Consider the following 14237-nt stretch of genomic DNA (forward strand, 5'->3'; position numbering starts at 1 on the left):
TAAATCCACCCCTGGCATCCACTGGAAATCAGGTGAGTCTGTGGAGGACAGCGTTAGAGAAATTGTGAGTATTGCATTGTATTGTATTGTATTGTGAGTATAACTGCTTACATCTTTTTTTCTTTGCACAAACTGCTTTGCTTTGCTTTGACTATATGTGACTGTGAAGAATATGTTCCCATCTGGCTGGGAAAACACTGAACTTTGCAAATGAAGGACTCACAGAAGCTTGTTTTAATGGCACAACCTTTGACTGGCTTCAATTTTGTTGTTGTTGTAGAAGAATGCATATCAATTTAAAACAATTTACCCCAAATTGGGTCTTTAATGGTATCAAATGAAATAATAAGTATGTCTTGAACCAAGCATAGCAGACTGAACTGAACCCCACCCAAACTACAACTGGGTTTACAGAGGAGTTGAGTCTAATGGATGAGCAACATTCGCTAGGCCCCAGCACAGGGTTTTGGACTGCACTGTGTCCTGCCCTCTCCCCCGGTTACCTCCCCAGATGCTGTGGGAGATATAGTATAAAGATCTGAGAGAACCACTGGCAGAAATGACAGGTTGATTAGTAAAAAAACAAGGAAAACTGGTGGAAGCACTGAGGAGAAATGCATGGATGTGCCTGGCTGTGAGGGTTTAGATGGGTAGAGTTGGAAATTAAAACATACCGGGAGTAGAGATGCCCAGTATAAGGGCTTAGTGCAGCATAGATGGCAAGTGGAGCATACCAGATGTGGCCGTGCCTGCAGGGCTGTGGATAAGGGGGTATCACTGGTCCTCCTGTATGGGGCCCAAGCCAGCAGTGGGGTTCAAGCAGCTGGGTAAATCAGATGTGGGCAAGGAGGGTGATCAGCACGGCAGGGGTGCAATTACTGAAACCGATCCCCTGTATGGCTTTTTGCTGCAGCAGCTGAAAGCTGGCTTCTTCTCCTCTCCCTCTTGCCAGCTTTCAGCTGCTGCAGAAAGAGCCATACAGGGGATTGGCTTCAGTAATTGCCCCCTGACACCCCTCCTCATGCCGCACTGATCAGCCCTCCCTGTGCACCACAAGTTTCACCCTGCTGCCCAGGCCCCACTCTGTACCCCCCTATCCCTGCAGTAATGCCAGCTTCCCTCCTCTCTCTCCCACCGGCATCTGCAAGCACAAAAGTGGATCTTTCAGGATGGAGAGTGGGGGAAAGGGTACAATAAATATGTCACATTTACCTGCCAGTTCCTTTCCTGAATGAACACAATGAGTGACCGGTACTGCATTGCTTGCAGCAAGACCAATTAGGAATAGCAGATGGAGAGTACCAAGAGAAAGGTACCTGAGGCTAGGAGTGACAGGTGAAGTCTACAAGGAGCAGCACCTGTGGCAGAGTGTACTTGCTTGCAAGTGGAGAGTACTTAGAAGAGGTTACAGAATGCATTGACCAGGCAGTCACAGAGGCACAGGGAAGCTCAGGAACTGAAGAGTGACATGGATACACCTAATTGGCAGTGCCTGTGACACACAAGTTAAAACCCAAAAATATGTGCAACCATGCACCATAGAATATGAGCTACTGTAACTAGGAAGGTAAGTAGCAGCTACAATTTACACGGCCATATAAAACTTAGTTTTTATTACAATTTTAAGCAAATAAAATGTGACAAATCTCACAACTGCAATAACGATAAATAGGAAATCATCACAGAGATTCATCTAACTAAAGGTTATGATTCGAGATGCAAGACTCACATTTATTGGAAAGGTATGGCATAGAAACCTTAATTCTATGAAAAATATGTTCTATCAGAATTTTAGAATCCATACAAGAAACAACTTGGGAAAATGGGACATTCCTAGATTGCCAATTTAATGCTATCAACTAAATACTGGACACACAAAAGGTATGAATATGTCTTTCAGTCTGCTGAGTAACATTGGAGATTGAAGCAAATAAGAGACAGTTGGTTACATTTAAATTAATTGGTTGACCCACGATAGCAGAATAAATATCTGTTATTTTTTTGCCAAATCGGTAAACTTTTATCATATAAAATATGTGGACTAGGGAGCCATGGGTGAGGAAGCCTCTAAAGCAGGAATTAGAAAATAGTGTCTAAATAGAATGAAACTTAGTGGGAGTGAGATAACAGCAGGTAAAATGTTTGATCACTGTCTCCTTAATTACTAAGGGATTTTGTGAATTTACATTCATTTTCTGACATGGGGTTGATTTACTATAGATAAATGGACTGTGCACTTTGAAAGTGCAGTTGCACTTATTCTTCTCAGTGCTTAGTAAATGTAGCAAAGTTTTGTTTTATAATGAATAATCAATCAGGTGCAAGAAAAATAAAACAAAACAGCATTTTTGCTTGCACGTGATTGGATGATGGAAACAGAAGAGCTTTACCATATTTACTAAGCTCTGGAGAAAATGAGCGCAACTGCACTTGCAAAGTACACAGTCCATCTGCCTTTAGTAAATTCTCTTCAGTCTGTCCCAGTCTTAGGGGGAAAGCTGTAAATCACAGTCCACTTTCCATTTGAGCATCTGGGTAATTTATCTGAGGACTGAGAGACAAATGGCTGTATAGTACAGAAATCAAGACTTTGCCCCTGGAGTATTCTTACAAATACATTCTGATTCTTTAGAAATAGTCTATATATATATATATATATATATACATATATATATATTAAAAAATGATGTGAATCTGCGTTCACACCATACACTTTCATTTTATAATATCAGCATTTTAATAACAAATAATAGTTATTTTAGACAATCCAATGTAAACTTACTTGAAAAATCTCTTTTCATGTTGTGAGTTCTGCTGGCCATCTCTTTCTAGAACCTCTTGGATTTCCTGTATGCTTTGTAACTTCTCCTCTGTTTCCCAAAAGAACCTCAACTCAGAAACATTCAGCAAATGCTGTTAAATCCTTAATCAAAATGAGTAATGTTGTTTTCTCCATTGTTTTCATTTACGTTCTGAATAATAGCACATGTGTAGTACATGCTATGTTCAAGACATGGTAATAAATGTCACAGTTGCCAGTGTGTTTATGTCAGCAGTCAACCATTTTTCAAGCTCTTAAATGCCTGATGTCAAAATAAGTCATGCATGCCATGGCAATTGCAAGTCCAAATAGAGGCTAAGATGGCACCGTCCTTGGTGGATAGTAGAGTTTAGTTCTGCTTTAAATACAATTTACTACTAATTCACAACTCAATTCAATAGAATTATGGCTGCACTAGAAACAAACAGTTAAAAAAAGAAACTGGCAAGTTATATACCATAGAACTAATGACATAAGGAGAAACCTCCATTATTTGTCAGATTTGTTCATCTCTAGAGAGGCTGAATTGTACATTGTTATCTATAACGAAAAAACAAAACATTCCCAGTAAACCAAGACTCCAGTCTTGACTTTCTTAAGAATCATGACAACTGCATTTTATATTATATTGCTAAAAGTTAAATGTTAAAATATGAGAAGGTCAAAATTAAAGCTAGAAAAACATATGATGTGCCTTTGTAAATGACCATACTACTTTGCAAGGATGTTACAGTGATTTTGTGCCATGGAAACAATCTATAAAAGTATGGCATATATATTGAACATTATGTGTCATCAAAGCAGAAATAAACTAGACTGTACAGTATAAATGGGCCTATTAACTAAAAGTTTTGCCTTTCTGTTTAATTAGTAGAACTTTTATGATCACACATAAATGTCAACTGAAAAAGTGGTAAAATATGTTTCTTCACAATGCTACTTGTTAAGAGTCACCACCAAAACTTCACAGCTTTGTAAAAAGCAAAGTAGTTTTAAAACTATGTGATATAATGTTATGCATCATTATTTAGTACAAGGTGTGGGTGCTCTTATCTCATAGACAGTAGAGGAGTTAGTATACATCCTTTATCTTAAATAGAAATATAGCTGAACACACACACATTGTTGTACATTACTGTATACATAGTATAGAACTAGTAAATGTTCACTTTTTGAGGTGACTATGTTACTTATAACAACCACAACCAAAACGCTTGGGTAATACTGGTAAGGAGTGCACCCTAAAACATCATAGACGATATTTATGAATCACATTGAGGATAATTGTACTATGTACATTTCTTGAATACAGGGATCAAGACTAAACCCAAATCTACCTAAAACCATAATACAGCCATTATTAGAATACTGTGTCTAATTGCATAGTCTTATTTTGGACTATATATAAACATTTCATGTATTATGAAAATTATGTTTCAGTTAATAAAGGACCGCTTTTGCAAAAAATTTTGTACTCTGATAACTGCATACACTTAATAGATGTAAAACATTCAGCATATGATTTCTTGTACTTTGTATCTTGCTCATATTTTCCCTATATTTCATGGCAGGTCGGGCTGTTCAGCCACAGTAACAGTTATAGTTGTTGGTACAAACTATAACACTGCCATGGATTCCTATAAAATGTACAGTATCTTCTGTTCACAAGGGTTAACTTTTCCCTCATGAAAATAAAACCGTTGCTCCAACTGCCAAGCTCCTTTCTCAGTGTTTAGTTTGTCCCAACCCCGGTCACTGTTATGTTTCTTGAACAACATTGACTTTAGTTACGGTGGAGAAAATTTATGGGGAAGCATGGCAGCATGACAGGGGTAATTTATGGAAAATCACGGCAGCATAATGAGGGAACTTCAGTACACCCAAGCATGCAATGGCTCTGGTGGAATGCGTGGTGTTCAGCATGTATAGGCTGCCATCAAGTTCCTGAAATTGGCCATTCGTGAGTTTGGTGAACAGATGGATGGTAAGGGCATTCAACGGGCTATTCACCCCCCAAGCCCCACAATGCACTGCGCTCTGCATTGTGATTGGCCAAAGCAAAGTGCCTGACCACATGTCAGATGCAATGCTTTGGCCAATCACAGCACAATTGGGTGGAGCTAACGGTGACATCACCACTAGCTCTGCCCCAAGTTTTCCATCTGACTGGCAACTGTCTGACCTGTCAGATTTCAGCGAGTGCTCAGCGGGTGTAAATGGGTTGACGGGCATTGGGGTTTTTTCTATTTCGGCGAGTTGGTGAGTCAGCATCGTTGTGACAAAGCTGGATGCCATGATTGATAATGGATTACAACAATGGAACCATTTTTTTGTCTTTTTTTAATAAAGGACTTTTGTTTTGTTTTTTGTTTATTAAAGGATTTTTTCCAAGGACTGGTCTTTTTTTTTTTTACTACATTTAACCCTTTAGTGAATGGGTAGGGGTACAAGTAGCCCTTACTCATTCACAAGCAGGGGCAGCATCAGGGTGCCCCCTTCTTTATGAGCTCCCTTGCCTGCAGGCCAGAGCCAGGGTTGTGGGGAAGAGGCCCTTGTCCCATTGGCATGGGGACACCATCCATGCCGAGGGCACGTTGCCTGGTAAGCCACGGGGGGGGGGGGGGCTTATTTGTCGTCCCTTTGCTTGGATCAAGGGTCTGGTAGAAATTTTGGGGAGACCCCATGCTTTTTTTCCTCCATTTTCAGGGGGTGGGGTTCCCCTTAAAAGTCCTACCAGGCCTAAAGGGTTTGTTATAGATTGGGGGGGACCCAACGCTGTTTTTTTTTAATGTCAGTCCTGCTGGAATGATATTTAATGGAATATTTATTTTGTTTTTTACTTTAAACAATGAAAAATGACTGCCCCTTTTTGAATTTATTTTTTCACTGATTCATGTCCCTCAGGGCAGTACCCAAGTTCCCATACCCCTTTTATATAACTTGCATATAAGCCTTCAAAATAGGCACTTTTGAATTCACAAGCTCAAGTCCAAAAAAACTTTCATTAAGTTCGAAATTTGCAATTTAACATCCATTAGGTTAAAATGTTAGACCTCGACCTGAGCAGGGGGATGTTCAGCCCATCACTATTCCTGATATTGGAGTTCAAATTATTAAAAAACTGCTGTATAAGTAAAGGAACTATTTGTATGCAACTTTGGTTTTGAAGCAACGGAAATATAAGAAATGAGCCTGGCTGAAATGGAACAGAGCTTGCTGTATTGGAACATGGTTATCTATTGGAACTCAGTTAAGCACATAAGTGCTAAGTCAATGTGTGTGTTTGTCCAAAATTACCAGTTAAGCAGAAGACACAAGGGTGTATCGATATATACCCCAAGAAGGTTTATGTTTACCTGCATGGAGATCCTCAGTATGCACTCATGTGGCTGCATGGACTCTGGAAATTGGGAGCAGCAGCTGTGTCCATGCAGCCACTGTGTTACTGAATTGTTGTTAAAAGTGGGGAAAAAATCTCTGATGTGCATTTAAATTCCCTTTTTCAGACATAAAAAACATGTTATACTTACTTGCTCTGTGCAATGATTTTGTACAGAGCAACCCTGATCCCCCTCTTGTCGGGTCTCTCGTCAGAGGTCCTTGCTTCTCCCCCCGCTGAGTACCACCACAGCAAGCTGCTTGCTAACAAGGCACTAGTGAGTGATTGCTCCCAAGCCCTGCTCAGTATGTCCATAAGACCCCTAGCTCCCTTGTCACTGGCTCTGATTGACAGCAGTGGGAGCCAAAGGCTCCCTCTGCTGTATCAGAGCCAATGAGGAGTGCAAGAGCTGATAGAGCCTTGGCTCTCGTGCCCATCGCTGGATGGAGATCAGGCTTAGATATGTATTTATGAGGGGTTGTGGAGGAACTGCGTGCAGGTTTTTTACCTTTCTGCATAGAATGCAGTATGGTAAAAAAAAAAATTTGCCCTTACAAGCACTTTAAATTTCACCCTAATATTCTCCTCTATATTCAACTTTCTTTCAGTACTATAACACATATATCTACAGGAATCACCCCCTTTGAAAACTGTGCTATTGCAGATAGGAAGTAAGTTTGGAAATTGAAAAATGACTATTAGATCTATATAACACCCTGCTGCAATTTCAGTTGCAGGATGCTGAAACAAACACAAGATCGCAGTGTCCTGCAACTCAGTGACACACACTCTGATAAAAAGCTTTATGGATCTTAAAGGCTGATTTGCAGGAATTTGTTAGAAGGCTGCTAATTGGGGGACTACATTTTTCCCAGAAGACCTGACGTGTGGATGGAGGCATATAAATGTGGAGGTCCAGGAACAGGAAGTGAGAGGGGAGAGAGCTGGAGAGCAGAAGTAGAAAGAGAGATTTGTGCTGACTGCCGGAGAATTGGACCAGGCCAAGAGAGCTAGAGAGAGGAGATGTAAGGAGGAGTCACTGGCTGCTAGCTTTACCACCCTGTTCAGTGATACAGTCTACCAGCAGGTGACCCAGAGCACAGTGACCAGACAGAATGCTGCAAGTGAGGCCAGAGGAACTGTGGGGACCCCCCATTCACTGAGACAGAGAGACAACCAGGACCAGCTTAGTTACCCTGGCCGTTACTTTTGAACATATTTGCATCAAAGTCCAATCATCAGAGCTGACCACAGTACACGCCTTCATCTCTTCTTACTTGTGCACCAACTGGGCCCCATCGAGCGTGCAGAAGATTCCTCACTGCACTTAAATTGACATTGCTTACTCTGGTCAAAGAGCTCTTTTCTATTCCAGATTTAAACCTTGCCATCAGATTTTGAGGGCCTAAAGTGAGCTAGTTCAACCTTTCACAGTTTTCCTTGCTCACTGGGAACTAGAAACACCTCAGGTTGGAGGTATTGGGTTAACTTCTGAAAAGCAGGCCTGCTAACACTGAGATTCTGCTGTATGTGTTGTTTTTTTGCTTAAAGTTGCTAAGAGTGACAATTACTATTACACTCACTACTTTGTCCTATTTAACCAAGCTTACATTTAAATCTGATATAAACATCATACCAGTTTACTCTAATCTGTTGTGAGTCTACTTTCTGGTGGTAATTTACACTGGTTAAAAGAGTACTTTGGTGTCAGCGGGGCTTGGGCTTTCAGAGAGGGTTCCAAAATGACAGGGAACCCAAAAATAACTCAGGGACTCCTAAGGGGGTAGTGCTGCATTTATGTTCTTCTGTATGATCGTGAATGATTTTCCTGGCATATTGACTGATATTTAATAACAGGAAGATGCAATAGTATATCCTCCCATGATCTCCCATAGACTCCTTCTGTTTTTCCTGACTAGTGTGTGCCTCCATGCAGGTAGAATCATAACACATCATTGATTAATTTTGTAAGTACAAACGTGACTAATTGGAAGTGCACTGTTTTATTTTTATACATATGTTTGTATCTTACATACTCTACATACACTGCTCAAAAATATTAAAGGAACACTTTTTAAGCAGAGTATAGCATCAAGTCAATTAAACTCCTGGGATATTGATCGGGTTAGTTAAGTAGCAGAGGGGGTTGTTAATCAGTTTTAGCTGCACTGGTGTTAATGAAATTAACAACAGGTGCACTAGATGGGCAACAATGAGATGACCCTCAAAAACAGGAATGGTTTTACAGGTGGAAGCCACTGACTCTTTTTTCCCTACTCATCTTTTCTGACTGTTTTTCACTACTTTTGCATTTGGCTAGGGTCAGTGTCACTACTGGTAGCATGAGGCAATACCTGGACCCTACAGAGGTTGCACAGGCAGTCTAACTCCTCCAGGATGGCACATCAATACGTTCCATTGCCAGAAGGTTTGCTGTGTCTCCCAGCACAGTCTCAAGAGCATGGCCCACACCAGCAGGACCAGTATCTGCTCTTTTGTGCAAGGAGGAACAGGATGAGCACTGCCAGATCCTACAAAATGACCTCCAGCAGGCCACTGGTGTGAATGTCTCTGACCAAACAATCAGAAAAAGACTTCATGAAGGTGGTCTGAGGGCCGCCATCCTCTAGTGGGCCCTATGCTCACTGTCCGGCACCATAGCGCTTGATTGACATTTGCCATTGAACACCAGAACACTTTTTAAGCAGAGTATAGCATCAAGTCAATTAAAATCCTGGGATATTGATCTGGTCAGTTAAGTAGCAGAGGGGGTTGTTAATCAGTTTTAGCTACTTTGGTGTTATGAAATTAACAACAGGTGCATTAGATGGGCAACAATGAGACAACCCCCAAAACAGGAATGGTTTTACAGGTGGAGACCACTGACATTTTTTTCCCTACTCATTTTTGCTGACTGTTTTTCACTAGTTTTACATTTGGCTATGGTCAGTGTCACTACTGGTAGCATGAGGCGATACCTGGACCCTACAGAGGTTGAATAAGCAGTCCAACTCCTCCAGGATGGCACATCAATATGTGCTATTGCCAGAAGGTTTGCTGTGTCACCCAGCACAGTCTCAAGAGCATGAAGGAGATTCCAGGAGACAGGCAGTTACTCTAGAGTGGGGCCGTAGATGGTCCTTAACCCATCAGCAGGACCGATATCTATTTGTGCAAGGAGGAACAGGATGAGCACTGCCCCACAAAATGAACTCCAGTAGGCCACTGGTGGGAATGTCTCCAACCAAAAAAATCAGAAACAGACTTCATGAGGGTGGCCTGAGGGCCCGACGTCCTCTAGTGGGTCCTGTGCTCACTGCCCAGCACCATAGAGCTCGATTGGCATTAGCCATTGAACACCAGAATTGGCAGGTCTGCCACTGATGTCCTGTGCTTTTCACAGATGAGAGCAGGTTCACCCTTAGCACATGTGACAGACATGAAAGGGTCTGGAGAATCCATGGAGTACCTTATGCTGCCTGTAACATCGTTCAGCATGACTGTTTTGGTGGTGGGTCATTTATGGTCTGGGGAGGCATATCCATGGAGGGACACACAGACCTCTACAGGCTAGACAATGGCACCCTAACTGCCATTAGGTATTGTGATAAAATCCTTGGACCCATTGTCAGATCCTACGCTGGGTTCCTCCTCGTGCATGACCTCATGTGGCGAGAGTATGCAGGAAGCTCCTGAAGGATGAAGGAATTGATACTATCGAATGGCCCCCACACTCGCCTGACCTAAATCCAATATAACACTTCTGGGATATCATGTTTTGGTCCATCCGATACCACCAGGTTGCACCTCAGACTGTCCAGGAGCTCAGTGATGCCCTGGTCCAAATATAGGAGGAAATACCTCAGGACACCATCCGTCATCTCATTAGGAGCATGCCCCAACATTGTCAGGCATGCATACAAGCACATGGGGGCCATATGAACTAATGAGTACCATTTTGAGTTGCTTAAATGAAATTTCAGCAAAATGGACTAGCCGGCTACATAATGTTTTCACTTTGATTTTTGGGGTTTCTTTGAATTCAGTCTTCTGTAGGTTGATAATTTTCATTTCCATCAAGCAAAGAGGCATTGTTACATTCCTAACACACTACCCAGTCCATATTAGTATAGATTTCAAGCATGATATTTTCCCCCATTGAGATCTGATTTGTTTTCAAAGTGTTCCTTTAATTTTTTTGAGCAGTGTATGTTTCCGACTAACCTCCTACAGTACCTTATACTCCTAAAGGCATTTGAAGGATTTAAAAGAGAGAAGTACAAATTTGGCATGTAAGATCTATTCCTGAAATTCAGATTTAGCATTGAGTGGCTGGACATTACCTCAAATTAGCTTAAACAAGTGAAATAATCACTGTCTCCTGGGCTAACCACGTATTTATTCTAACAATTTATGACTCAGAATTTATGTACTATTTTTTTTTTTTTTTATACCTTTGTCTTTAGCCAGTGTAGTAATCTCCACTATTCAGTTCACAGCACAGTGGAGAAGCAGAAAATGTTTTTTTTATTAAAAAGAAAAATAAAATGACGCATTTGTTTCAGTTTGCAGACCTAAATCTTAATCACTTTAGGCAGTCTTTCCAACAAGAAAATTAGATCACTTTTTAATTTTGTAATCTGACTTTGAAGAAGTCTATCTTTTGTTGTGTGAATCAAATATTTACATTTTATCAAGTGAACCCAAAAAATGTTACAAGTTTGCAATTTACAAGTCTTCAGTTTAGGATCCTTAATCATGTAGTAGAATCTATTGCAAACAAAAAAACTGTAATGATTTAAGAGCCTCATGTTTCCAAATCTATAAACCAGGTAAGTGTTTAAATTATTTATTGGAAGTTTTCCAACTTATATCCACAATTACAGAAAATTCAATAACACCGGAACCTTCTTTGGCTCTTCTTCACATAGGAATAGATACCCTCCCACACAACTCACGTACCATTACCATATTCTCACAATAGCTAAGAACAATATCACCAAACTTTGGAAATCTAACACAGTCCCTTCACTTTTGAACCTTATTTCTGACATTAACTGGCACGGTGAGATGGAAAAAAGAACATCGATTCAAAATTTCTCACTCCATAAATTCCAAAGTCTTTGGTCCAGGTAGTTTAGAAATCCTAACTGCTCAATTTCATGCTGACATTAAACCCTCACAATACACATGCAAAATGTGACTGGTACTCCCCTTCCCTTCTTACCCCTCCCTCTTTCTAGTATTCCCCAATTCATTCGTTAACATAGTTGGTTCACATGGAAATGAGAATACCTCTCTAGGAAATTCCAACTATCCTACACTTTTTATATCTATTAACCCACCGGAGGGGTAAATATATATATCTCCTGCTGGACTATATACTCTAATGCCATTCTATGTGAACATTCATTTATGACTACATTTGATGTAAATGCTATCGAAAAATGTTTTCAATAAAAATATTTGAACATAAATGATTTATTGGGAAAGCTGTACTGAGAAAATGGAGGCTGACATAGCTGACCATTACTTCTATAAATTCTAGTTCTATAGCTGTCAAGTTGCTCCAGGGGTTTCTTTACGTTCTTATCACTGACCTGAAGGGGGTATGCAGATAAAGAGTTCTGACTTCAGTCTAGTTATCAATGGATACTAAATTCCAATAAAGCTGGACAAAGATAAATTGATATTCAACAATTTCAGCAGGGAGCTGCTGAATATCTCTGTGCCTTTCCATTTCAAAAGCATTTGACCTAAGGACCAATTGAATGGACTTGTTGGTTAATTTTGATTTGACCAGGGCTGCAGCTAGTGTATTTTAATAACTGGAGAGTCCCCATTTTCAGAATACAACAGCACAGTGGGGAGAATTCCTTCATCCACCTCAAATGTGTGGATAGGGGAATTGGTTTAGTTCATTTTTGCTCAGCCAGCTGGCTGATTAAAAAAATCCATCTATGGCCAGCTCAAGGTAACTAGGAGTGAGGTACAAGATGCTGAAGAGACATGAGCACTTTTTATATGCAGCAGGCATAGGACATAGGCAAGCAGGATATACAGTATATAAGTAAAGCACAGAGAATACAGCTTAAAAGACAACAATGGTGATGTAATTGAAAGGAGTTATATAATAGTTACATGGATAAGAAAGTATAGGGTTAACAGGCAAGACTTTGGATATAAAATCACAGACAAGCAATTTTCAGACAACAGCCAAACAAAAGAATGATTAATAAACAGTACAAGACAGCTGGACAAAACCAAAACAAGTCAAAGCAATGCAGAACTGGATACAGGACAGAGACAGAGATCCAAATATTGACAGGGATAAACAGAGAGCGCATAGAACAAAATGCTTTAGGAACCTTTACATAACAAGGGCTGTGCTGTAAAATACCCAAGAGGTTTACTAGAGATCAGCTGACCCAGGGCAGGGCAGAAAGATCAAGCAGGATAAATAGCAAACTAACACATTAAAAGTGGAGAGAAAATGTTAAATATGATTGCTGCTAAAGTGGAGACTAAGCACAAGGGTTCATGGTTTGGACCCAGGCAGAAACCTTATAACCTTACTTTATTTGAGTAAAGTAAGACATGGAACAATGATAATTGTGCAAACCGCAGTAGCTTACAAGTCCCAATTTAGTTAAGACAAATCAGTGAAATGGGAACTCTAACTTGCTAATATAAGTTAGTACACCTTGACCAGTAGGTTTCTGAAAAAAATACATTTTGTATGTTACTTTACCTTTATTGAAACATTCTATTTTGTTAATAATACTATTCCACTCTTCCATGTAATTAGCAGTTCTGTATAAATTCTACAGACCCAGAAATACAAGCTTACTTAGCCACAAGGAGATAGCTTGAAGCAATTACTGTATAATATGCATTACAGTGATCATGGAAAAACACAGATAGAGGATAAAGTAACAGGTTCACTTTAATGTCTTGCCTACCAGATCTAGTTGTAGCTGCCTGTGTCACCACCCTCATGTGACAGCAGTAGACCATTCATCATGCACTAATGATGTGAGCTAAGATTAGTGCTTAGGGGTCCTGCTTAGGTTTGTGGAGTCCTGTAAGAAGGATGCTGCTGGTTTGTGAGGGTATATACTGGAAATGGGTTCACCCAGACCCAAGTCATGCAATCAAAACAAAAGGAGGTTACCCAACTGCCACACCCCTAACCTCTGGGATTCTGTGGGCACATAAAAGCAGCCTCAGCTAAATTCATCAAAGGCACACTCCAAATTAGGGTTTAGGGCATAATCATGGTGGACAGGGATTAACCTGAGGCTACTTTTATGTGCCTACAACATGACCAGGTGAGGGGTGTGGCAGCCTGGAAACCTCCTATCATTTTGAATGCACTAACGATGTCATATGGACTGAGTCACATGCTTCTCTTTACCTGTAAGTAACAAGTATTTTTGTATTTTGTTCCAGCTCAGAGTGAAGATAAAGTTTCTAGGGGACCGGGCTTTAAAAAAAACTTGCTTCAGCTTGAGTAAAGCACTGGTTTTCTTTCAATTTCAAAATAACAGTCATACATGCTCACCTAGGTGAATGCAGCATTGATCTGATACTGTATCTGTCCCCTGCCACCTCTAAGAATGAGAAGTGAGCGATCAAAGTTCGCTCTGTTTTCTGTCTTCACTGAGCAGATTGGCAACTGTGAGTCACCAGCTTTCTGCTCTGCCCCTTTATCACTCATTGGAGCAGTGGGCTGGGGAAGGGGTAGCAGCAGCTAGCTCTAAGCTGAAATGCTGAGCCCGCTACCGCTTGGGCATCTGGGAGGATCCCAAAATTAAAGTTGGGACCCCTCCTGAGTCTGGAGCGGCTGAGTGACGTCAGCCGACAGCTGACTTTAGTCTTTTGTCAGCTGAATTTGGGTCAGAACAAAAGAGATTTGGCCCTACTTCTCGTTTACGCTTATATAATTTAAAAAACATTTTTAAAAATGAGCAGAAATGTACATTTCTAGAAGCCAGGTTTTACATTTTACTGGAAATTGTGGAAAATAATTTTAAA

This window comes from Staurois parvus, unplaced genomic scaffold (genome assembly GCF_062004578.1).
Source record: "Staurois parvus isolate SC_StPar_1 unplaced genomic scaffold, SC_StPar_1.0 ptg000015l, whole genome shotgun sequence".
NCBI classification, from domain to species: Eukaryota; Metazoa; Chordata; class Amphibia; order Anura; family Ranidae; genus Staurois; species Staurois parvus.